We start from the raw sequence: 27,194 nt of genomic DNA, 5'->3' as shown, positions 1-27,194 counted from the left end.
CCCCTGTTTAATATTTACCAGCACACCATTAGTTGTCACATGAATTTCATAATTTCACTTCAAACATAACATGTAGAAAATAGAATTCATTTATTGAACCAACCATTTCCCACCATACTCAGATTATCTGTTTTCTTAGGGACAACACCATTATTCCACGTAATGTCTTAATGTTGATTGCCTCTGTAACCGGTCCTTGATCCTCTTCTTTTGTCTCCCTCATCTGTACTTGCACCTTTGGTAATTTCATCCTGTCTCATCCTGTTTTATGTAGATTATATGCAGAGCACATCCCCAGTTATGTCTCTATCTCAGACCTCTCCGCAGACCCCTACATACCATTGCCTATTGAACATAGCTGCTTGGATAGCTAAATAGACATCTTGAGCTTGACAGGCACTGAATTGCATGCACACATCTGTTCCAACCTCAATCCTCTCTACCTTATTTTATAGCAATTCTATCTTTCTAGTTGTCCATCCTAAAACAAAACACAAACCCTTTGACTCATCCTTGACTCTTCCCTTTCTTTCACACCTCTATCCAATTTGTCAGGAGGAAATCCCATTGGTTTCACCATGAAAATATATCCTGCTCACTTCTGACCACCTTCCTTGTTGTATCCTAGTGTGACCATTGTCCTGTCTCACTTGGATTACTGCTGTGCCCTCCTCATGGATCTCCCTGTTCTGTCCTTTCTCCTTTACAGTTTCCCTCAATGCACACTCCTGTATTCCTTAAAAAGTATAAGCCAGATGGTGTTACTCTTTGCCTCAAATGCTCCAAAATTTCCTGGTCCACTCAAGGTGAAAGCCAAAGTCCTTTTGATGGCCTGTAAAAAACCTTCAAGATTTATCCTGGATTTATCATGATTTCATTTCCTCTTCTGCCCCTTCTTGCTTACTCTGAAGTAGGTGTACTGCCATTCTTGTTGTTGATTGAACTTGTTACACATTCTCCTGTTATTCCATCTGCCTAGTATGTTTTTTCCCCCAGATACAAGCTTGGCTAATTCCTTCCATCTCTTTTGTGCATTGCTCATATCACCCCTCTTCCATGAGGTCTACCCTGACAACTTTATTCAATATAGCATCCCATCCTACTTCTTCCCTCAGTGCTAAAATTCACCATATCCTGCTCTACTTTTTCCATAATACTTAACATCTTCAAACATGCTACATCATTTATATTTTTTATGATACCTATTGTTTAATGTTTGTCTCCACTGCCTAGAAGTCAAGCTACTTGAGAGTAGGACTGTAGGCCATTTATTCCCTGATTTGTATAAATCTATGACTGGCATACAGTGGAAAATGTGTAAGTATCTATGAATGAATGATCTGCCTTGAAAGACAATTCATCTTTGACTTTTATTTCCTTTGATATAGAAATAGCCTATTCTTTGTGACAACCACTCTCTAACCCAGCCTTTACCTCAATACCAGATTCATCTTTCAGATCACAGTGTTAATCCTGTCACTCCTTCCTTTTAAAATCCTTTAGTGTCTCCCCATTGGCTATTGAATAAAGACCTGACTTGTTAGTCTAATAATTCAAAGTTCGGCTCCAACCTAGATTTTGAAACTTCTTTTTGCCTTACTTCTCTATGATCAATCATTTATTCATTCATTCAACAAATTTTTATTGACCCATAATATATGCCAGGAATGAAAGTTTCTTATCATACTTGTACCATTCCCTAAGTCCACACTATATTTTATTATTTCTGCCCCTTCTCTATTGCAATCCTTTTATCCTGGAATGTACTTTTACATCACACCTCAGACTATAGAAATAATATTTATCTTTCATTACATAGTTGAAATGCCTTGTCTTCCACATTGTCAGCCCTGACCATATCCATAATGGCCCCCATCTTCTGATACTGACTCACCATGGCATCCACATCAATAGACAATCTTGTCCCACCTGTTACCAGTAGCTTGGCTCCCTTGCTGTACCCTTATCTCCAGGCAAGTGAATCTACTTGCTATCCCTGAGCATGCCATACCCTCCTTACCTCATGCTCTGACTCACATTCCTTTACTAGCTTATATAACTCTTACTCCTTTAGCCATTAAAATGAGTTCAAAAGCATCTCCTTCAAGAAACATTTCTCCTTCTCACTCTTTGACCAAGTCCTACCAATCTCTCCTTCCTTTGGACATTCTTAGCATCTGGTTTTGACTGCATTGGTGTACCTGCTTCATATTGTTTTGTATTCTATGAGTTAATGACATGCCTTCTCCTTCATATGGCTTGAAGCTCATTTGGATCACAGGAACCATATTCTCTTTGGTTCTCTATCCCCACAGTATGTGCCACAGTACTATGTTCATAGGAAAGCCTTTAGTAAGTATGGAATGCCTGAATGCAGAATGCAGAATGAATATTTGACTTTATATGTTGACTGTTATGACTGATATCAATATATAAGAATTTAATGCTTGGTATATAGTCTCAGGAATATGGTATCAGACATATAAATGGCATTAAATTCTACTATATATAATGCAGTCACATAATACATTCTATATATAAACATATATACATACACATATCTGTGTATGTATAAAATATACCATATTAAGTTTCTACTATATATCTGTTGTGTGTATATGTGTATAGTAGATACATATATTTATTTATATATACACATGTGTGTATATATAATACTGTATTAAACTCCACTATTTTATATAATACAGTCAAATAGTATAGTCTTTCTGTATAGACACATATATATATACACATTTCTTTATATATACACATATAAGCATGTATGTATATACATATAAAATTTGGTATGCAGTCCCTAGTACATAATAGAAATTTAATACGATTGCCTTCTCCTGGGCTAAATGTATCCAGAAAACTCAATAGTTAACTAACAGGAAGTACAGTTTAGAACATCGTGGTCTCATGGCTGTCTAGTGCAGGACATGGGCTACATGTGTGAAAGTGGTGACACCTGGGTGATGTTGGCACAGGCCACTTGGACACCTCCTGGCACAGGAAATATGCTATAAACTGTGAGAGTATCTCCTACCCCTCCCAAATGGGCGTCAGAAACAATGGTGCTTTTCCAGGTCCTGACCTTGTCCCTTTGTCTCAGACATTCTGATATTGTGTCTGTCAGGCCAACCCTCTTATTATCAGTTCCCGATTCTCTTTCCATCTCAGGGAGCAATCGTCTCTCCAACAAGAGGTTAGGCCTTTTGGAGCACTGGCAAAAATAGTGCTAGGGCATGCTAGGTGACTCTTCTGTGTGAAAAATGGATCCATTCCCTCACCTGACCCCCATTCAAACATAGATAACTCACTCCCTGCCAGTTACCACATCAATCAATTCCCTTTTGCGATCTGAGGCCCAGGAAGAGACGCACAAGCAGCTGTTTTCTTTCTTTTCCACTCTCATCCTCACTTCTCCTTTCCTTCCCTTTCTGTCTGCCCACCTATCTCTTGCCTTCTGGTTCCTTAAGATATGACTCTGCTTTGGTATACTTGGTACACAAATAAAACATTCTGATGGTTAAAGTAATTATATTGAATTGTTGATATGTAGGCTTATGGATTGAAAGCATCTCATCTATTTGTTCTTGATTGCACAGTTCATTAGAAATATTTTTACATGCTTCTTTGAAAGAAAGATGGAATTCAAACAGGTAATTAGCAATCTGTGAATTATGCCTCCAGTCTTTGAAGACCTTTGTGGGTACAGGTTCTGAAAATATTGCTGCAGTCAGCAATAGGACTCTTGATTACTCTAAAACTGAATTTAAAAAGGCATTGCTGGCCATGTTTGATCTCATATTTGGTACCTTTAGAAATGCCATAAAGACAAGCAGCACTGCTAGAGGAAGTGAGGAGGATTTTCTGATCCTGTCACAAAGTTCGAATCATATCATGATAATCATCCATGAATTGACAACCAAACCCTTGTGGTTAACTGCTCCACAAGAAAATAGAAATGCTTTAAAAAAAAAACATGTATTTTTAAATGTCCATGGTATTTGGCGTCTTGTGTTTGCTAAAATCTTTTGTAAGGTAAATATGAAGGCAGGAGAACCTCACTTCATTACTCATCCTGGTCTTGAACTAAGAGGGTTGGAAGACTCAATTGTTTATTCACAGCATGTGCCTGATTCTTTTCTTCCACCCCTTCCCAAAAAACTGAGGTTGAATTGTAGGCAATGTATAAAATCTTATGAAATTTTTGTTTAAAATCACCACTTGCAAAAAAATATTCTGATTGAAACAAAGGAAATCTATAGAGAACTAGACTCTCTATGGTCCATTTTTAATCATGAATATAAGAACACACATTCCATCTTTATCTCTTTTACACATACTAGATGCGCCTGTTCCTCAAGCCATCATTATTAGAAAACAGCCTGGAGTTAACGTGTCTGAAGCGATTATTTAATTTGACAAGGGCAGTACCAATTTTTTCCCTCAAGAGTTTACATTACAAAATGTGGAAAAAGGAACTTCTTGGCTGAGTTAGCTGTCTTACCAGCAATTTTTGTTATTTTTAAGGTGTTCGTAAGTGAGGTAAAACTCACCTGAGCCCTTAGGACACTGTTAAATTTATATTTTCTCTCTGCCAATATCTGTCAGGGGAGAGTGAAATAAGCACTCTTAGTTCCTTACTTTATGCTTTTCATTGCAACTGAATTTCTCAATCTAACACACTTATGATGGTCAGGGCTGGAGAAACTGAAACCTTGAGAGTGGGTAGGTCTTCCACCTTCCTTGAGGAGGCTAAATCAGGGGGCATTGCAGATGTGTTAGAAAAATGTGCTTCAAAGTCTAGTTCAACAGGGAATACCAAAGTGTTGGAACACACAGATTGCTGCTTATCTCCAGGAGGGTGAATACATTAGAAAACATCATTACTGATGTTCAAAACATCATTGAATTCTTACTTGAAACTTGTAAACGGGCTGCCAAAGGGAGGACTGCTGATTTTGTTTAGGTTTTCTTCATTTCTATCTATCCCAAAATAGTCTTCTTGGAAGCCTATTAAAAAAAAAAAAAAAAAAAAAAAACTAGTCCTTTCATTTACAAAGATTGTTCCAAGACCGTCTGTTATCAGTAATGAGCTGTCTCCAGGAAGAAAATACTGATTGTATGCTGAAGAATATCACTGCTAGTGCCAAGAAAAACCAGGCATTGTGGTTGAAGAGTAAAATGAAATTCTACCAAACACACACCGATGTTGTCCCTTTCATACGTGTCACATGCACATTTTGATCCTGGGAATTGGGTGAGGATGGCTGGGAAAAAAGGAGAGACAGTATGATGATAGAAAGTAAAGATTCTAACACTTGTTTACTTGTCAGCCTTCTATCATGCTGTTCAGGGCTCTCCACAGATTCTGGAAGGAGATCCTGCATCTCAAGAACAAAGGAGTAGGTTGAGCATAGTTCATGCTAGTAAAAGATGTCACTCATTTTCATTGTTATTATGATTACCATAATTATAATTCAGAATCTGTGGTTGCCAAAAGGAAATTAGATAATGTATAAAACATAGCAATAGATAGAATCCCCTCTAGAACATCCAATTTAGACACCTATTTCTGTGCCTTTGTTCATAACCTGAGAGAATTATGAAGATTGTCTTTGGTCTGCATTTGAAAAAGCATTATTAAAAATAACTCATGTGGTTTTTAAAAAGGCAAGAAAAATAAATTATAGCAATGGGACTAGATGCCAGGTATAGTTTAAAGTTATACACTGATTGAGCAGAACAGACCACTAATGTAATTAGTGATTTATTCTCTATTAATGCTTTCCATCCACGATCCTCAGGATACTTTAGAATATCCCAATTATATCACATACCCTTTCATTTTTTAAGGGAAACTTCATTTTATTCCTCACAAATCAAAAGTTCAGATCTGTAAGTTATTAGATAATATACTGATCTTCAAAAGATAGACCAGAAATACATTGTTGGAGCTCATTTTCATCCTATTTCAAACTTCTACTCACTTTGGGACTAGAATAAGGGTCAGGAAACTAAATGAAACCAAAATACAATGGTTTGGAAGAGGTGTGTTTGGGGCCAAGGCTCTGGGCTTAAAATCAGGGCTACCATAAAGTTTTCTTCTTTTGGTCAGTGCTCTACTCTGAGCCATTCCATGGTAGAATGGAAGAAAGGGGGGCAAAAGAGTGATGCTGGTTGGGTCCTTCAACAAACTGACTAAACTGAAAAATTAGGGCTGATATGCTTGAATTCCAAGATTTAGGTGGGTTCTAAATCTTAAATATCATAGCAAATTGACTGGATTTATGTATATTATACATAAAACAGTGTCATGGTTGCTCTAAAGCCATATCTGGGATGCCTCTTCACTGGATGCTGGTTGTTAAAACCTATGTGTCATAGCCAAATGGATTACCCTGACTTCTTTGTGTGTGTGTGTGTGTGTGTGTGTGCGTGCGTGTGTGTGTGTGTGTAAAAGAGAGAGAAAGAGAGAATGCACGTATTTCTATGGCTGTTTTTGTTTTTTCCTGGACATACCTCACATAGCAAAGCAAGCAAGAAAAAAAGGTAGAATTCAACCAACTCTGATATTTACTCAGTACAAACAAAAAGAGGTATTTTCTTATTCTTTTCTTATTTTTGTTTATTTCAAAGCAAAAATTATAAATATAACAGGGATAATTTTTAAAAAGAGAAAGCCATCTAGCACTCCTTCACTTTTAAGCTGGAGCAAAAATGGACTGGAACAAGAATGCAAAAGTGCATCTTGTCATCATTATTTCAAAAGAAATTTAGGGGGGAGTCTTAAAAGTGCTTTGCTGTGAGTGCTGTGAATGTGTTTTAGAGATGCTATTGGCAACTTTTGCAGAAGGAACTTTGGTGAAGAAGCTACTTGGCTGTGGTCATACTGACACTAGAAGGGTTCAGTGGAGTCTTTCGGAAACTTACATTAGCAGTAGATGTGGAAAAGGACGTGGAGAGAGAGCGGAAAGGAAGAGTGTCTGCTCTAAAACTCTGTTTTAACAAGTGCAAATTCAGTATTCAAAGTTACTATCTAGACAATTGTGAAGAAAAAGCGGTCATAGCTGAACTCAGCCTTTAATAAAATGACTAAAAGGCACTGGCCATAAAGAAGCACATCAAAACTGAAGCAGCATCTGACTTTGCAGTTACATATAACTGTCACTCAAATCAAGATTAAGAACATTCCTGGCATTCTAGAATGTTCAATTGTATACTTCCCCCAGAGGCAACAATGATTTTTTACTTCTATCACCATTGATTAATTATGCCTTATCCCTGACGTTTATAAAAATGAAATAACAATGTGTGAACTTTTTGTGTGTGTCTGGCTTCTCAACATGATGTCTTATGAGATTTATCCACATTATTTTCTGTATTGTTAACATGTTTAATTTTTAATGCTGTCTACTATTCTATTTTATGTCACAATTTATTTATCTGTTCTTCTGATGATAAACATTTGGGTTGTTTTGTTTCTGGCTATTATGAATAAGACTTCTCTGAACATTCCTATATGTGTCTTTTGATGGATATATGCACTTGTTTCTCTTAGGAATATGCCTAGGAGTGTGCTTGCTGGATAATAGGGTAATAATGGCAAACAGTTTTTCAAATTTGTTTGCACCAGTTTGGCTTCCTTGAGGAAGATATGAATGTTCTAGTTTCTCCACATTCTTGCCAGCAAGCGGTATGATCAGTCTTCTGGATTTAGCTATGCTAAGAGGAATGTTTAATTTTTAATTCATTAATGATTAACTATATTGATTTTTGCTAATTTGTCATGTGGATTTTCTCATTTGTATAGTGCCTGTATGTTGTAAACTTGTCCAATTTAAAAAGGAGGTTTGTGAGATGCCTGAGTGGCTCAGTCTGTTGAGCGTCTCTTGATTTAGGCTCAGGTCATGATCTCAGGGTCCTCACACTGAACCCCCATTGGGCTCCACACTGGTCATGGAGCCTCCTTGGGATTCTTTCTCTTCCTCTCCCCCACTTAAAAAAAAAGTAGGTTTGTCTTTTTCTTACTAGTTTGTAGGAGTTTCTGAGATATACTATACTAAGCTTTTTGTTGGATATTTATATTATAAATATCTTCTCTTCCTCTTGAATTATTTTTCATTCTCTTCCTGGTATCTTTTGGTAAATTAGTTCTTAAATTTAATGAGCTATAATTTATCATCTTTTCTTTGATATATATTGCTTTTGCATACTAATTAAGAAATTATTTTCTACCCTAAGATATGAAGATATTCTGTTTTCTTCTGGAAAAATTTTTTTTTCACATTTGGTTTCTTGGGCCATTTCATCTTAATTTTAAAATATGGTGTGAAATAATGGGGCAAGATTCATCTTTTTTTCTCATATAGATACCCAATTTCTCTAGAGACATTTCTTGAAAATGAATTTTTTCCTACTAAATTTTAGTGGCATCTTTGTCATAAATCAATTGACTGTATATATGTGCATCTATTTCTGGACTGCCTATTCTGTGTACACATAGTCTTTTGCAAATTTCTTTTCCTCTTAGCATATTATGGTTATATTTTTATGATAATAAATATACAACATAATGCCCTTTTAATGAATAGACAGTATTTAATTTATAGATGCACTAAAATTTACTTAATCCCTATGGCTTATGAATTCAGTTATTAAATTTATTTTCTCTCTTATGTATACTGAATCATTATGAATCTTTATTCCATACAAATGCTGTAAGAATATCAAGACAATTAAATTTTTAATGAAGAGAAGCTCTATTACACAGTGTGAAGTGCATTAACATAGCATCAAAAGAACTGAATTCCAATCAAGATTCTGCCACTTTATTAGGTCTCAGCTATAATTTGGGCACAATAATCCCTCGTTCTCAGAATTATAACAAGAATACAGCACATTAATGGACATGGGAATACTTTGAAACTTACAAATTGTTATAAAAACACCTTTTGTTATTAATAAATAATAAAAGCTTGACAAGCATATTATTTTAGCTTATTTGACAAACATAAAGTCATTGTTCATGAGGAAATAGACCTTACCTGGGACAAGAGTCTAATTCAGAAGAGACTTCCAATCTTCAGTAACTTTAAATTGTGGTAACCTTTTAAACGTTAAGTACCTGTATTATCTCCAAAATTGGAGCCACCTTAAATCTGTAATTGTTGGGCTAATCAAATAGATGATTTAAAAGTTTCGAGAAGAACTTCCCCTGTGTTCCTTGTCATCACCTGATGAGGCATGGCAGGCAGACTTGCTTGCCTAGATTGCAAAAATCAATGAAGGTGTCTCAGACATAAATTCAAAGACCTGGGAAAATGATGAGAATAAAACAGCCCATAAATTTACTATGGTTGGAGTCAGATAATTATGCATTGCTTGGACACTAGCAATTTCAGCAATGACATTGCAGAAGGATGGTCGTCTTAGATATTTTAGGATGGTCTGCATGAGACATGATGACCTTGACATCTTCAGCCTTCCCAAAGTAGAGAGCAACAAAGATGTGTCTGTCTTTGCTCATTCAAAGATGTTGCTCCTCACACTTAGCTCCTTGGATAGTTCTCAGGCCTACATTCCTGAGCTTAAGGGAAATAGGGGTTTATTCAGAGCACTAGTCCCAGTCTTGTGATATTGTAGTTAATAGAGTGTCCTGCTTGTTGCATGTTAGCTAGCCAGTGGAAATAATAACCTAAATGACATGGAGATACTGCATTTCCTAAAAATCGAATGACTGGAATTGGATGAAATTGTATTCATAGAGAATGCAATCTATCGTTATGAGTGTTTTGAAAGCACAGACTTTGGAAGAAGAATAAGTGTTATTGATGAGCAAGGAGAAGATGAAATGTCCACATGAGGTTGCTTAAAAGAAGTAATGGGTCATTACTCGTAGGTGCCATGTGCAACAGAGTCATGAAATTGTTGAGGGTAAAATGTTGCATACCTGCTTTGTTGGTATATCAGTCACTGACCTGGTTCACAGTTTTGTGAACAATAAGAAAAAAGTGCATTCTCCTTTAGTTTCAGTGAAGGACTATTATGATATGAATAGTGAAATGTTTTTTAAGTTTTCCTTGTATTTTTAGAACTGATAGGGTATAGAGTGACTGAGAAACTCAAAATCATTGATCTGTGTCCTCCCAGAATAAACATTTAATCCCAAATTGTGGAGATAACCTAAAAGGAATGCTGTGCAAAATTTCCAAAGAATAGGGTGTTAAAGCTTTTTTTATCTTATTATCTATTCTTATAACTGTTTGGTGAAGGTGGAGGATGTCTTCATTAGCTTTGTAACTTAAATTATTAGAGTGCTAATTAAGGAGGAAAAAGGTCACGGCTTCTTTGGTGTTTTGTGGTATCTATGTACTGTCTAGAAGAAACATAACTTAAATGCAGACACAAAGAGCTTGAGAGTAAAAGGGTTGGAAAAAGATACACCATAAAATAGTAACCATAATGGCTCTGGAGTAGTTATGTTAATATCAAATAAAGTAAACCTCAATATAATAAATATCATTAGAAACAAAGAGAGACATTTCTTAATGTTAAAAAGGTCAACGTATTAGAAAGATATAATCATTATAAATGGTAAACACACCTAATAACAGAGATCTGCAATACTTAAAGCAAAAAATAACAGATTAGAAAGCAGAAATACACAATTAAAAATGGTTGGAGATTTCAGTATTTCACTCCAATGATTAATATAACATAACAGAAAATCAGCAAAGATATGAAAGACTGAACAACATTATCAACCAGTGTTACTTAACTGATATTGTAGCACATTTCACTCAAGAACTATAGAGCACACATTTTTGGAATGGAATATTCTATAAGATAGACTAAAAAAAAAAAAAAAAAAAAAAAAAAGATAGACTATATGCTGGGCCATGCAATAATTCTCAGTATGATTTTTTAAAGATTGAAATCATGCAAAATGTATCTTATGACCACAAAACAATTATATTAGATATCAAAAAAGAAGGAAATCTGTGCCAAATACTTCGGTAATTATCTACTTCTAAATAATCCATGGGTCAAAAAAGAAAACAAAAAGGGAATAAAAAATTATTTTGAGTTGAATGAAGACTAACACAAAAGAGATAGAAACTACAGAATACAATTAAAGCAATGCTTAGAGGGCAGTTTATAACTCTAGATGCTTATAACTGCAAAGAAAGTTTCTAATCCCAATAATCTAAGTTCCATCTTAAAAAAAATAGAAAAAGAAAAACAAACTAAATCACGAATAAGCAGAAGGAAGGAAGTAATAAATATTAAAGTAAAAAATTGTGTGTTTGCAATTTACTGAAATGGACTCAAGAAGAAATAGAAAGTCAGAAAAGATAAAAACAAGTAAAGAAATTAAATTAGTAATTTTAAATCTTCACACAAAATAAGTCCTGCCTCTCATGTCCTCAATTGTGCATTCTGTCAAATTCTTAAAGTGATAGCAATTTTTTATAAGCTTATGAAACAGTTGAAAAAGGAACACTTCTCATCTCATTTTGTTTCAGGCCAGAATTACCCTGATCCCAAAGCCAGACAGAAACATCGCAAGGAAAGAAAACTATAGGTGAATATCCCTCAAAAATATAGATATACAACTCCTTAACAAAATATTAGTGAAAAAAATTCTGTGGCATATCAAAAGGATTCTCTACCATGAGCGTGTGAAATTTACCTTAGGAGTGCAAACTTGGTTTTACAGCTAAAAAGCAACTAATTGAATAACCATATTAATAGAATAAAGAACAGAAACAACATGGCTATCTCAATGACCACAGAAAACACATTTTGTATATACATTTCTGGTAGGGATATACAATGGTACATCTACTTTGGAAAACATTTTGTGAGTTTCCTAAAAGTTTGAATATAACCTTACTATACTGCCTAGTTCCAAGTTCCATTTCTAGGAATCTACACAAGAGAAAGAAGTAAAAAAAAAATATGTGCACACGAAGGATTGTTATGTTCACAGCAGCATCATTCATAATAGTCCCAAACTGGAAGCAATCCAAATGCCTATGAATTTCAAAATGTGGTGTATCCATATAATTAAATGCTATTCAGCAATAAAAAAAGAACAAAATACTGATACATACTACGGCACAAATGAACCACAAAAACATTATCCTAAGTGAAAGAAGCCACACAAAAAACACAAATTTCTATTTTTTTTATTCCATTTATATGAGATGTCCAGAAAAGGCAAATTGACTGAGACACATAGCAGATCAATGGTTGCCTGGGTTTGGAGGGTGAAGCAGGATTTAGTGCAAACAGGCTCAAGGGAAATTTTTAGAGCGATGGAAATGGTCTAAGACTGACTTGTGATGGCTGCCAACTCTGTAAATTTATAAAAATCATTTAATTACACATATGCAATGGGTGCGTTTTATGGCATGTGAATTATACCTTTAAAATGTGGTATAAAAAGTCTTAGTATTCTCATCCTTTTAAAAAATGATATACACAACATTGTGCATGTGTCTAATAAATGAGATAATTTGTAGAAACAACTCTGTACAGTGTTCGACAGAGTAACAGTGAGTCAATATTTGTTATCATCGTCCTTGTTCTCCTCATCCTCTTCCTCCTCTTTCTCCTTATCTTTATATGGAATCTAAACATCTGTCTTCAAGACTGTAGTTGCTGAATTAGGCAGCGGAAAATACTACCCAAGCCAGTGTAGATTGGTAACATTCACAATCCGTGGTCTCTAACTTTGGCTGAATGCTTAATGCCTCCTGACAGTTCTGTATCTCTCAGAAGCTTCTGTTGTCAAAGCTCTTCAAAACTCCATCTCCCTCCTTTCACTCACACATGAATGTCACCTCCTACTTCATAGAGAATAACACATCTATGAAGGGATCCTTTGAAAATACTTCTGCATGTCCAGTGATCTTTCCATCTTCTTTCTCCCAGGGTGAAAATTGTCCCTCCTCCTCCTTTTCTGGACCAATTCTTGCTTATACCCTGGATGAAGTCCTCTGACTTCCTCAGGGATCCTATCAGCATTCTGCCAGTAATAAACAAAATACAAAATATTTGCCAATCTGAAGCTCCTTTTCATTCTTTGTTTATACACATTCCTTCACTGATGTATCCAACAAATTTTTATTGGATGCCTACATTGTGCCAAATCCCTTCTCAAGGATCGGAGACATGATGATCAGCAAAAGAAAAATGGCCCTTGCTCTCGTGGAGCTTATACAGTTTAGTAGAGAAACAGTAGTTAAAAATAGTTAGAAGACTGGGCAGCCTGGGTGGCTCAGTGGTTTAGCGCCGCCTTCAGTCCAGGGTGTGATCCTGGAGACCCGGGATTGAGTCCCACGTCAGGCTCCCTGCATGGAGCCTGCTTCTCCCTCTGCCTGTGTCTCTGCCTCTCTCTCTCATGAATAAATAAATAAAGTCTTTAAAAAAATAGAAGACTAATTAACTATCTTTAATAATTAATAAGTACAACAAAGGAAAAATAATGGAATACTAAGAGAACATATAGTGGAAACTCCAGAGATAGATCACTGAAAGTTATATTTAAAATGATTTGTGAAGTATGAATAGGATTTAACAGACAATTAGAGATGTAGGACAGGGGAGTGGGGAAAGGAATTCCCCGTAGAGGGACCAACATGTACAAATGCCTTGAAGCCAAATATAGGAGAATTGCTTGGGTTTGGGACTAGACAGTCATAGTTTGAGTCCCAGCTCTGCCACTGACATTGTGTCATGATGTGGTCATGAGCAGTGGAGTGAGAGTCCATCTGAAGATCTAGAACACAGTATAGTCTTACTATCCTGCATGAATAACTTTATACTTTACATACATTATCTCGCTTTGTCCTCACAGTAACTCTAGGTATTATTACCTTCACTTTGAAATGTGGGATCAGAGATTCATAGGCCTTGATTTGCTCAAGGACGCTGGCTAGTGTTAATACAGACTTTACTAAGTCTTTTGGAGTAAGTTATGTTACACTGATTTTGGCATCCAGTAAGAGCTCGATATGATTTCTTTACCTATTTCTTTCTTTTGCCCTTTCCTTTGATATCACGTGGCCATCATCAATTCATTGAAACACAGTACATTCATGCTGATTTTTTCCCAGTATTCCTTTCCTTCCAATATTTTTGTTAGATTAAGATTTTGCTACAAGTAAACAGAGATAGTAATTTTTAACTGACTGAAGGTATTTTCATTTTCTCTTTACCATTGCTGCTCTTTAATATCACAGCTAGAAGGTCACAACAACATTTTTGAGCTTCGGCTTCTCTATTTCTAACACAAGGGATTTGGTCGAGAGAGTAAGTAAAGTCATTTCCATCTCTAATAGGCTGTGAATGTATCTTTTTGGACTTGCCACATAACTTAAATCGCAAAATTTTACTTCTTCATCAAATAGTAGTTATATTTTATGCCTTCACAAGAATAAGTAGATGAAAGTCATTTATGTATTTCATCTTGTTTCAAGATATATAATTTGTAGATAGGATGGTGCATCTAGTTAGGTGACTTTTTTATATGGAATAAATTTATGAGCCAAAACATTTGAAGTTTACACTGTAAGACATTTAAAGTGTCTTAAAGGATAATATCAATATATTTTAATTATATAATGTCATCCGTGATGAATTACACCAGTATATTCACCAATTTTTTTGTTACGTAGGATGTCATTTAATCATGGAATCAAAAACATCTTTCTCATGCTAAGATAGATAGTCTTTTAAGCCAAGATAAATACTAGATTTCCACTTGTATTTGTTTTATTTATGATACTCACAAGATAGTATGACTATGGATTGTGCATAGAGTAATTTATATTTTGCTAATGCCAAAGTCTATAAACAGTATTGAATATGAAGTAAAAGCACATTTGTAAGGCCGTATTTAAACTCAGAAATAGATAACCAAAAGTAGTCACCACTTCAGGTAGATTTTTCTGTTCTCTTAATATTTAACTTTAACTTGTAACAAAATCTTCTGAAAGGGTCAGTATCCAATTAAACTCTTGTACTAAATGTTGAATACAGAAGCAGTTGCTTCCTTACAGAAAATATGCCTTCTGGAAACTTCTAAAATGCATGTCATCTTTTGAGTATAAAAAAGCACATTTGTTATCCTAGTTCAGAGATAATTGCTTGCCATTAGGTTGGTTGGGACGTAAATTTTACTCATTTCTGTCAGCTAGTGTGTCAACTTCCTAAACTCCATCTCCATCTGCCCCTCCAGTGACAGGCCGAATATCATTCTGCCTTCCGCCAAAATGATAATGACTCGTAAATGTAAATTTCATTGAAATCACACGTGTGGAAACATTTATTAACTTTTCTTTCTTTCTTTTTTTTTTTTTTTTTAAGAATAGAGAAATCAGATGTGTTGATTTTGGCTTAGCAACATTATATTAAAAATTCCTTACAAACTAATTTGCTTTCCTTGTTACAATGGTGTAAACATATTATTGATCCCTCCCCCCTTTTTTTTTGCAAGAACTATACATGCATTTGGCTGTCAGGGCTTTAGATACAATAGTGTCATAGAAGAGGTACTTTCTGTGCCTTCGTCTAGGCTGGGGGAGAGAGGTAGTGAGACTAGCCACCTGCACGTACCCTTATGCCAGGATTCTTGTCTCAAAGCCCAGAAGCCACATTTAACACCACAGACAGTGACTCTAGGAAAATGCCTTTTTTTTTTTTTTTTTTTATGATAGTCACAGAGAGAGAGAGAGAGGCAGAGACACAGGCAGAGGGAGAAGCAGGCTCCATGCACCGGGAGCCCGATGTGGGATTCGATCCCGGGTCTCCAGGATCGTGCCCTGGGCCAAAGGCAGGCGCCAAACCGCTGCGCCACCCAGGGATCCCGGAAAATGCCTTTAATAAAAATGGCTTTTATTTTCAAAGTGCCGATTGCTTTTGTTTTTTTCCTCTAACTTTCACCAAGTCCTTACTACTTGCCATGCTCTGTTTTAAGATATTTATGCATATTAACTCCTTTTTATCCTCTTAAGAACCCCATGAGATAGATACTGTTATGATGCCCATTTTGCAGATGAGAAAACCAAGGCACAGAGAGGTCTCACACACACTCACACATAGAGGTGAGAGGTGAAGACAGGATTTGAACCCAGACAGTCTGGTTGGGTGGAAACTACCTTTTTATAGATGACATTTTTTGGTTGTTTGTTTGTTTGTTTCTTTTTACCTTTTAGCATATTGTCTTACTCAGTCCTGAGAAAAACCTAATCAAAGAGGGAGTAAACTGATGCTCAGAAAGTTTAGACAATGTCCTTGATTGTGTACAACTAATTCAATTAAGAGCAAAGCATGCCTGGCTGCTACTAAGGCACATGCTCAGAATGCATTCTGACATCCTCAGAAGCGCCGCCCACTGGCCCATTCTGTGCAGGACATTGAGCAGGAGGCAAGATGGGAAAACCTCTCAAGGATACTGTGCCTGTATTCTATCCTATGCCTGCCACAGTCCTGTCTAAGGGCTGTACAACTGGCAGATGCACACTCAGTGCTGTGGCCCACCAGTTCTGGGGAAAAAGGAAGACAGAAGAGGGAAGTGAGCACACAAGTATAACTGGCCCACCTCCCCACACTTTTTTTTTTTTTTTCATTATTAGGTTCATTTGGTAATATGTACATTCAACCTGTTCATCCAGCCTTTGAAAAAGAGAAAAGAAAAGAAAAAAGGAAAGAAAGGAGAAAAAAAGACAATGTAATTTTCTTATAAAGATGTGAGATCCTGGTGCATTAGTCTTACATTTACCCTTGAGGATAAGAATTCTTGCTGATAAGAAGTGAGCTATAAAATATGGATACCATGTCTCAAGTATTTAAGGATAAAGCGATAAACATGCAGATGGGGCCATTAATGAACATTAATTGCTTTAAATTAGGTTTTATTGTGCAGTGGGTAAATTGGAAAGTACACATTTGCATTGGTAATAGAAAATTAATTTAAATGCTTCAGGAAGCAAAATATCACCTGATGTGCTAAAACCTGTTATTTGTGGTAGACGTAAAAGAAAACTTGAAGGGCACTATGTATTAAAATAAATAAAATAAAATAAAATAAAATAAAATAAAATAAAATAAAACTATAATAAGCTATGTTGGAGGCACACACATATGTGAACACTGCCTTAGGTGTAAACCCTGGACAGCTACTGAGTTTGCCTAAGCCAAAAAAGGTCCCAGATGGTGGCTGGTTTAATGTTACATGTTTACTGCACTGTGTTGCTAAAGTGTGGTGGTAATGTAATGGTGCACTGTAAATCTAGGAGTTATATGGGCCCTCAGGAGGTCATTGGATCCTCTCTTCTTCCTCCAGGGAGGCTATGTCTTGAAACCTTTCAGAACAGATTGTTACCAACCCACATCTTGTAAGTGCTCAGAGAGACAATGTGGCTTCCCTTCCTCAGTGGCCCATTTCTAGCCAGGACCCACCTGGGTACGGAAGTCCTCTCTCATGCACCTCCTAGTCTTTCCAGCGATGGTTTATATCTCAGTTTTCTTATTTTATTTCTGAAGAGCTGGATATAAGTTTGGTGGTTCTTCGACTCTCCTATACTTGGATATACTTTTCTTCTCTTTACCAGTTAATTTTTTTTGATACTCATATGATATTCATATCATTGTTTTGCACTGAATCCTGCTGTGAAAGGCACAGTATTTAAAAATGTTAAAATTTCTCTAACAACTTCTCATCCTAAGGCAAAAGTAGCAGGAAATTGTCACCAGAGTTAACACTGACTTCACCAGGAGCATTGCTGTTCCTTGAGACAGGGAAGCAGAGAGAAGTGGGTGTGGGAGACGAAGCAAGGAACTGAGGATTAAGTATCAGAGAGTACACTGATGTGGAGTTGAGGGGACAAAATGAGGCTAGAGATTTACAGGTGAGAGCTATCAGTTCATAGATTATTTTCAAAGTGGTGGGATTGAATGAGCTAACTGAAGGAGTGAATGAAGAAAGCAAAGTTACATATATAAAGAAGCAAGCCTGGGGCACCTTGGCATTTTGAGGTATGAAAAGAGAGGGATGAACCAGTGAAGAAGACTCAGAAGAAGTGAGGCCAAAGATGAATAGAAAAATTAGGAGAATGTGGTGTCCTGGAAACCAAATAAAGAAATGCTTTAAGAGGATGGGAGTGGCTAGCCGTGTTTGATGCTGCTGGGAGGTCAAGTGACAGAAGGTCCTTGTTGACCTTGGCAAAGTCATTTTTAGTGGTATAATAGGGACAAAGTCTGTTTGAGGTAGATTCAAGAGACAATGGCAGATGAAAAGCAGAGCTAGGTGAATACAGACATCCTTTTCAGGAAGTTTAATAGAAAGGAAAATAGAGAACAGGATGACAGCAGAGGGAAATGTGAGATCTAGAGTAAGTGTTTTTAAGGTATGAGATTTACCAGCAAGAATGTATATTAGTGGGAATGATTCAGTGAAAGAGAGAAATGATGATGCCAGAGAGAAAGGAAATGCCTGGGAGGGGATGGTATCCAGTGCACACAAGTGAAGTATTGATCCTAGATCTATCCAAGTTAGCTCATCTATACTTACCAGATGGAAGCTAGATATATGAATAAATATGGAGGAGGTTTAGATATTTATCTCATTAAATAGTATATTGAACTGTTCTTTAGAGATATATATATTTTAAATTGTATTATTCATGAGAGACACACAGAAAGAGAGAGAGGCAGAGACACAGGCAGTGGGAGAAGCAGGGTCCGTGCAGGGAGCCCGACATGGGACTAAATCCCGGGTCTCCAGGATCACACCCTGGGCGGCAGGCTGTGCTAAACTGCTGCGCCACCAGGGCTGCCTCTTTATAGATATTTGAATCAGATTTGTTTCAGGTAATCAAATATTTTCTTAGTTCTGTGAATAATCCATTGGCCCTTGGAAGAGGGCCCATTGTGCCAAATGGATAATGAGCAGCTAATCAAAAAAGAATGTGTTGTGGTGTTTGTGCAGCCAAAGATCTTATAAGTGCATTTTGCCAGGCATAGCTGCCCTCCCGGGGGCTACCACTCCTTGGCCATACCTTCCTATACCTGGGATTAACCCCCCTCCCCAATGAAACAAGAATGGGCTATGAACTTTAAGAGGGTTTTACTGAACACTTAAGGAAAATGAAGGCAATTTTAAGCTTCACATAAAGCAAAATATAGCACAAGAAAGGAAACATAATTCCTTTTTGGGTTGTCTGTGAACAATACATAGTGACAATAAAGTAAATATTGACTAACTGGCAGGATGGGAAGTGTGTGTAAGGCTACAAGAGAGTAAAATCTTTACATTCCACACTATGGAGCCAATACATATTTACATTGGAAAACTAAATAGAAGTATAAACATGGTATTTAGAAATGTGAGTATAAATGACAAGGAAAAATATTTGAAAGTGGCTACCTTGGAAGAGCAAATATCACAGATGGGGCTAGAAGGGCAGGTGCTGATTTCACCGTAAGTTATGTAATACTCTAGCTGTTTAAACTATTATTTTGTTTTTATTTTAATTTTATTTATTTATGAGAAAGAGAGAGAGAGAGAGAGAGAGAGAGAGAGAAAATGCCTGAGTCTGGGGAGGTGGAGAAGCAGACTCCCCACTGACTGGGGAGCTGGAAGCAGGGCTCTATCCCAGGACCCAAGATCATGGCCTAAGCCCAAGGCAGACGCTTAATGGACTGAGCCACCCTGGCTCCCCTATTATTTTGTTTTTTGATAAAAATATTTTCAGACTGTATAAATTATAACAACACTTCAGGCTGAATTGTGCCTGTCCCAAAATTTGTATGTTGAGGTTCTGAACCACATTACTTCAGAATATGACCCTATTTGGGAATCCGTTCTTTAAAGAGTAATTAAAATGAAGTCATTAGAGTGCACCCCAATCCTAGAAGATGGGTATATTTAGAAGAGGAAATTTGGATATAGACAGAAGAAAGGCTATGTGAAGACCCAGGGAGAAAACATCATCTACAGGCCAAAGAGAGAGGCCCCAACAGAAGCTTGCATCTCAAAAAAAAAAAAAACAAAAAAATAAATAAATAAATAAATAAGAAAAAAGAAGCTTGCATCTCTGACTCAGACTTTCAGCTTCCAGAACTCTGACAAAAGTTGATGGTACTTTGTTATGGTGGCTCTAGGAAACTAATACACTGGGAACTCCTTTATGGCAGTTCTCCTATTGAGGACATGGATCCAGGACCCATCCTTGGGATTAAGTATCGATCCGATCCAGTTGAAGGGAATTGCCACTGTCAATCATCTGGGGGACAGGGTAACTTCTGGTGCCGGAAATGAGCAGTCTTGAAATAATGTAAGGCCAGCATCTTCCTCTGCCTCTGCTTCGTCCTCACATTACCTTTTCTGTGTGTGTTAATTTTCCCTCTGCCTCTCTTTTATAAGGGCACTGATGGTTGCATTTAGCGCCCTCTGGGATAATCCAGAATAATCTCACTCCAAAAGCCTGAATTTAAAAACATTTGCAAGAACCCTTTTTCCAAATTTATGGTTCTCCAAATTAGGAACTGATATCTTTGGGCAACCATTGTTCAACCATCTGGAGGAGGGAGCTAGTATTTTATAGCTCAAAGCAAATAGAATCTTCCTTTCTAAAATTTCAAAATAATGTGTTTTGTTAATCATATGCTTTGTAGGCACTCTGTGGGCAATTTAATATAGAACTCATGTCCTTTATTTCAGGGATATTTTCTTTATTGATTCTTTGAACATTTTCTCCTATGTCCTCCTGATCTATATCAAGAGTTCCTGCCTATCATTTTTGCAACCTCCTGGTTCTTCCTGATGAATTCCCCAATCACTTAGGTTTTCTCTTATGTTTTCTGGCCCTTGAACTTTTTGCTCCAGTTCCTGGGAGCTTTAAACTTAGATTTTGCATTTCTGATATTAAATTTTTAACATCTAATAATAGTGGCCTTTACTTTTATAGCATCCAATTCTTGTTTCATATCCACAATATTTTCTCATCTCTGAGGATCTTTTAATTTCTTTTTTAACTTTCCGTATCTTCTCTTTTTCTTCCCAGGGCTTTAAGAAATGAGTTTGTCTGTTTTTCCGTCTCTCACTTATGTGGGAAGGTTTCTTCAGTGTCTGGATGTTTGCTCAAACTTAGTGGTGAGGTAATGAACACTTAAAAGGTGATCCAAGAGTGAGTCCGCCCTTTTGATGGGTGACCTTGACCTCTGAGTGTCCATTTCTGTAACTTTTTTTTTTCCCTTTAGATGGCCCTTGCTCTTAGAGAGAAATCCTCCAACTTTTTTCTAGGGCGTGTGGGCCAAGCTGCTAGTATTGTGGTTACTGAGTGGGGAAAGGGGCCAGCTTTTCACCATTCACAAGAGGACTTTCATTTAGTCCTCCGTGGCCCTCAAATGGACGTGATATTCCTGAGTTCATATGCTCTGTCTGATTCATTCTTAGCAGAGAGTCAACATTCCTTCTTTCATCTGGGAAAAAGCCTTGGAAACACATGGCACCTCTGACTTGTGTGCCTTCTTCCATTCCACACCTACGTCCTTGCCCACTTCTTGGCTTGGACCCCCCCTCTTCCCTCCCCCCCCCCCCCCACCAGACCTGCAGTGCTGTTCTCCTCTCAGAACTTGTGTTGCTGTCTCCTACTTGCTACTGCTTCCTTTTCCGTTCCCCAAAGTAATGTCCTTGCAGGTTTATGCCCTTTCTAGTCCTTTACTGTTTTTCAAAAATCTTTTTAAGAATCATGTTTCAGGAGTGAACAGAGATACATGCCTGGATTCGACTTACCATGTTAAAGCTTAATCTGAAATAACAGTAAATTTAGCATCCAAAATAATCCATTCTAGCTTTAGTTCTGCCTTGCCTTGCCTTCATCCAGAGTAACATGAAGAGAAATTCAGGCTTGCATGCCTTATCTTTGAGAAGCTAGTACTTGGGCAAGGATGCAAAAAAAAAAACAAACAAAACCCAACATACACACCCTTAGTATAAACTGTAATTTTAAGTGTAAATTTGATTTTGTAAATTAGATATCCCTAAATCTAAAGCTAAATCTAGATTTGAGAAAATGCATTTTCTTTTGAGAGGGAATCCTTCTTCACTCTCTTCTAAATATATATAAAATCTCCCTATTATATACTAAATATTCTATATTCAATTTCCAATTCTAAAGGGTATATTTTCTATCTCATTCTAAAGAAAGAGCATTTTAGGTATTTCATTGAGTGCAGGGCTTCCTCAAGAATAAAATGGTAAAATGGGCAGGAGTTTTCTCATATTTGCAAAATGAAAGGTCCCACTTTTTTAGAAGAGAAAAAAATTTTTTTTCCAATTCCGAAAAACAGTTTTTCTTTTTTTTTTAATAAATTTATTTTTTATTGGTGTTCAATTTACCAACATACAGAATAACACCCAGTGCTCATCCCGTCAAGGCCCCCCCCCAGTGCCTGTCACCCATTCACCCCCACCCCCCGCCCTCCTCCCCTTCCACCACCCCTAGTTCGTTTCTCAGAGTTAGGAGTCTTTATGTTCTGTCTCCCTTTCTGATATTTCCCACACATTTCTTCTCCCTTCCCTTATATTCCCTTTCACTATTATTTATATTCCCCAAATGAATGAGAACATATAATGTTTGTCCTTCTCTGATTGACTTACTTCACTCAGCATAATACCCTCCAGTTCCATCCACGTTGAAGCAAATGGTGGGTATTTGTCATTTCTAATGGCTGAGTAATATTCCATTGTATACATAAACCACATCTTCTTTATCCATTCATCTTTCGATGGACACCGAGGCTCCTTCCACAGTTTGGCTATTGTGGCCATTGCTGCTATAAACATCAGGGTGCAGGTGTCCCGGCGAAAAACAGTTTTTCTAATTTCAAAAATGATGGAAGATCAAATCTCTCCTGGACATCTAGTTATATAAAAGTGTTTTAAGAAAGCATCACTTATCATCAGGGAAATGCAAATCAAAACCACAATGATATATCATCTCATGCCTGTCAGAATGGTTGTCATCAAAAGGACAAGAAGTAAGTATTGGCGAGAAAAGGGAGCCCTTGTGTGGTGTTGGTGGAAGTGTAAATTGGTGAAGCCATTATGGACAAATAGTATGGCGGCTCTTCAAAAAATCAAAAATAGAACTATCATATGATCCAGCAACCCCACTTCTGTGTATATGTCCAAAGGAAATGAAAACAGGATTTCAAAGAGACATTAGCACTCCCATGTTCATTGCAGTATTATTACTAGGCAAGATGTGGAAACAACCTAAATGTTTGTCAGTGGTTGAATGGATAGAGTTGTGGTATATATACTATAGAATTTTATTCAGTATGGGAAAAAAGGAAATCCAATTGTTTGCAACAACACGGATGGACTTTGAGAGCATTGTACTAAGTGAAATAAGCCAGGCAGAGAAAGATAAACATTGCATGGTATCAGTTATATATATAGAAATTTTTTTTAAAAATGTCAAACTCATGAAAACAGAGTAGAAGCATGGTGGCCAGAGACTAGGGTGGAAGAAGTAAGGAGAGGTTGGTAAAGGGATACAAACTTTCAGCTTTAACATAAGTAGGGTCTAAGGATCTAATATATATCATGGTATCTAGAGTTAACATCATTGTATTATGTAATTAAAAATTGGTAAGAGAATAGAACTTAAATATTCTGGAAGGAAGGAAGGAAGGTAGATTAGAAGAAAGAAAGAGAAAGAAGAAGAAAGAAAGAAAGAAAGAAAGAAAGAAAGAAAGAAAGAAAGAAAGAAGAAAGAAAAGAAAGAGAAAGAAAGAAAGAGAAAGAAAGAAAGAAGAAAGAAAGAAGAAAGAAAGAAAGAAAGAAAGAAGAAAGAAAGAAGAAAGAGAAAGAAAGAAAGAAAAGAAAAAAGAAAGAGAAAGAAAGAAGAAAGAAAGAAAGAGAGAGAGAAAGAAAGAAGAAAGAAAGAGAGAGAAAGAAAGAAAGAAAGAAAGAAGAAAGAAAGAGAGAGAGAGAAAGAAAGAAAGAAAAGAAAGAGAGAGAGAAAGAAAGAAAGAAAGAAAGAAAAGAAAGAAAGAAAGAGAGAGAGAAAGAAAGAAAGAAGAAAGAGAGAAAGAAAGAGAGAGAAAGAAAGAAAGAAAGAAAGAAAAGAAAGAAAGAAAGAGAGAAAGAAAGAAGAAAGAAAGAGAGAGAAAGAAAGAAAGAAGAAAGAAAGAAAGAAAGAAAGAAAGAAAGAAAGAAAGAGAGAAAGAAAGAAGAAAGAAAGAGAGAGAGAGAAAGAAAGAAAAGAAAGAAAGAAAGAGAAAGAAAGAAAGAAAGAAAGAGAGAAAGAAAGAAGAAAGAGAGAAAGAAAGAAAGAAAGAAAGAAAGAGGAAAGAAAGAGAGAGAAAGAAAGAAAGAGAAGAAAGAAAGAAAGAAAGAAAGAAAGAAAGAAAGAAAGAAAGAAAGAAAGAAAGAAAGAAAGAAAGAAAGAAAGAAAAAGAAAGAAAGAATGAACGAACAGGAGTGAGTCAGGAGAGATAAGGCTAAAGGAAGATTGGAATCAGATTTGGAAATATGTCTGAAGCAGTTTGAAGGACTAACCTCCCTGTCCAGTTACCACATGGTCTTTCCCTGTACTGTCACCTTTTTCTGTATGTGTCTGTACCTTCTTTAGATTTTCACTATTAATGCACTGTACCCACCAGTTCAAGTGCTGAGATGAGCCAGCCTGGTTGAGTAGGTTGCCCAGTTGCACATAGAGCTGTGCTCTCTGCCATCATATAGGGTCAGTCAGCCTTCTAGATGAGTTACCCTAGTGTCACTTGCTAATCCCTGGTGCAGTCAGAGCCACCTGTGCAACACAAGGAACCCAGTACTGCTTCTTGGCCCAGAGCTCTGTATTACTCTGCTCAGGCTGTTGTAACAAAGTACCATGGACTGGCAACAAGCAGAGCTGCTTGAACCAGAAGCCAACTCTCAGGGTGTAAGTCATAACTGACACACCCAGTGCAATGTTCAACCCCATTACAGTTCCATTAAGCGATTGTATTTTTACTGAATTGAATGCAGTTGAATTGTCCAAGATCTGAATGCCTCATATCAATTATAGGTAGTACCAGGCTCGATAAATTTCCCTGACAAATTACTTTATGATTTCCATTCCACCCCAGGAGACAAAGGCAACTGTTGTTTTTTTAAAGTCCCCATTCCCAGGTTGTAGTTGTCTCCCTTAAAGTTTTTGAGGTCTCAGTCATAATTTTCTAAATTATTTATGATTTTGTTCTTCAGAAAAGACCAAGAAAAGTTGACAAGTCTTGTGAAGTCAAGATAAATGACACCTTGTACTCTCTTTCATCTGTAAGATCCATTACTCTGTCAAAGGAGTAATTTAGATGGCTGTGATTTGTTCCTCAAAAAGTTATTTTGATTTTTCCAGCACCCTCTCCTTAGGTCTGGTGATCAGCAGGTTCTATTAGTTAAAAACATCTCCGAGTAAACTAGAAACAGGACAAGAGGCAAGGTCGTAGTCAGTAAAGCAAAGTTAGCTTTATGTTTTGCCTTTTGTCAAATATTGCATCATGATACCTGCAGCCAATCTCTGAGGTAGAGCACACATGGGTCACCTCTGTGGGTGGTTGGGGAGGTTTTCAAATTAAAAGAAAAAGTTGTTTGCCACATCCCTGGCTCTTAGATTATAGTAAATGGAAGTAAAACACAAGAATAGCTATGTTGTTGTCTTTGGAGAATCAAGAGTTTTTGGATTAAAGTGAGTTGCTTGAATTGGTTTGCGTTTTGGTAGGATATACTTTTCTCGACCAATAAAAATGAAATAAAATGTAAGATAAGAACCATTTAAAAAGGAGGTAAATGAGTCAGATTTCTGTTGATTACATTTTGGTTGGCTTTGTGTACACCCCATAGCATATGAGGTATCTAGATGGATCAGAAACCTCTCCATTAAACAGGATGTGAATACTGGTTCTTTCTATAATTGTCGTGTTTCTTGGCATTTTAAATTTCAGTAAGGCGTCTGTGTGTGTGTGTGTGTATACAGTTGACTCTTGAGCAATATGAGTGTTAAGGGAGCCAACACTCCATACAATCAAAATTTGCATATAACTTTTGACTCCCCCAAAACAACTACTAATGACCTGCTACTGACTGGAAAGCCTTACCAACAGTGCAAACAGTTGATTATCATATGTTTTGTATGTTTTATATGCCGTATTCTTAAAGTAAGCTGGAGAAAATGATTAAGAAGATCATAAGGAAGAGAAAACACATTTATAGCACTGCACTATATTTATTGAAAAAAATATCCAGGGGCGCCTGGGTGGCTTAGTTAGTTAAGCATCCGACTCTTGATCTCAACTCAGATCTTGGTCCCAGGGTCATGAGTTCAAGCTCCACATTGGGCTCCATGCTAGATATGGAGCATACTTAAAAAAAAAAAAAAAATCCACATATAAGTGGACCCATAGAGTTCAAATCTGTGTTGTCCAAGGGCCAACTCTATATATACATGCATGTATTACATATGTATGTATGCATTTATTTACATATGTATGTACGTATGTGTGTATGTATATACATCATACATTTTTTGTTGTTTAAGAAAAATTAAAGTGAAAGAGAAGGTTACATGTCATTTTCATTCCTTTGCTATATTTCTTTTTTAAAGAGATTTATTTTCAGGATATTATTAGCGGCTCCGTGCCCATATCACTTTGCACTCAATTTTCTTATATATCTTATGACATTGTGTTGTAAATATTTGATTACATCTTTTTTCTCTCCTTGAGAACTTGAGTCATGCTAGATTCACATAAATCTCATTTCAAATTTAAGTGAATATTGTACTTGGACAAAATGTTTATTTATTTATTGTTTCATACTGAGTTCTTTAATGTAGAGAAATATTTTTAGGACTTGGGCCTATAATATTTGGTAATATTCTTACTGTCATACATTATTGTAGTATTCTGACTAATAAAAACCAGGTAAAAGTGAGACTGGCTACCTGATCTCAAAAGCACTATGAAGAAGTGACAGTGACATAGAGTTGCTTTGATTTGGATTCCAATTCATCTCATTAACTATACACCTATTAACTACCACACTATGCACTTCATTATTTATTCGTTTTTATTAACAATTCAGCTATTTGTACAGTCCACACAGAATTTGGGAGAGGGCACAAAGA

General features: G+C 36.5%; 1 protein-coding gene and 1 pseudogene across 3 annotated transcripts in view; both read left to right on the top strand.

Moving 5' to 3' along the window:
* Window positions 1-27,194, top strand: part of HS6ST3 (heparan sulfate 6-O-sulfotransferase 3) — a 631,086-nt gene that overhangs the window by 455,723 nt on the left and 148,169 nt on the right. The window lies entirely within an intron of this gene.
* LOC140608265 (ubiquitin-conjugating enzyme E2 variant 3 pseudogene) lies at window positions 1,896-10,119 on the top strand (annotated as a pseudogene).

Source organism: Canis lupus, chromosome 17, assembly GCF_048164855.1.
Source record: "Canis lupus baileyi chromosome 17, mCanLup2.hap1, whole genome shotgun sequence".
Lineage (NCBI taxonomy): Eukaryota > Metazoa > Chordata > Mammalia > Carnivora > Canidae > Canis > Canis lupus.
Note: the sequence above shows the minus strand (reverse complement) of the source record. Positions and strands in the feature narration are given on the sequence as shown.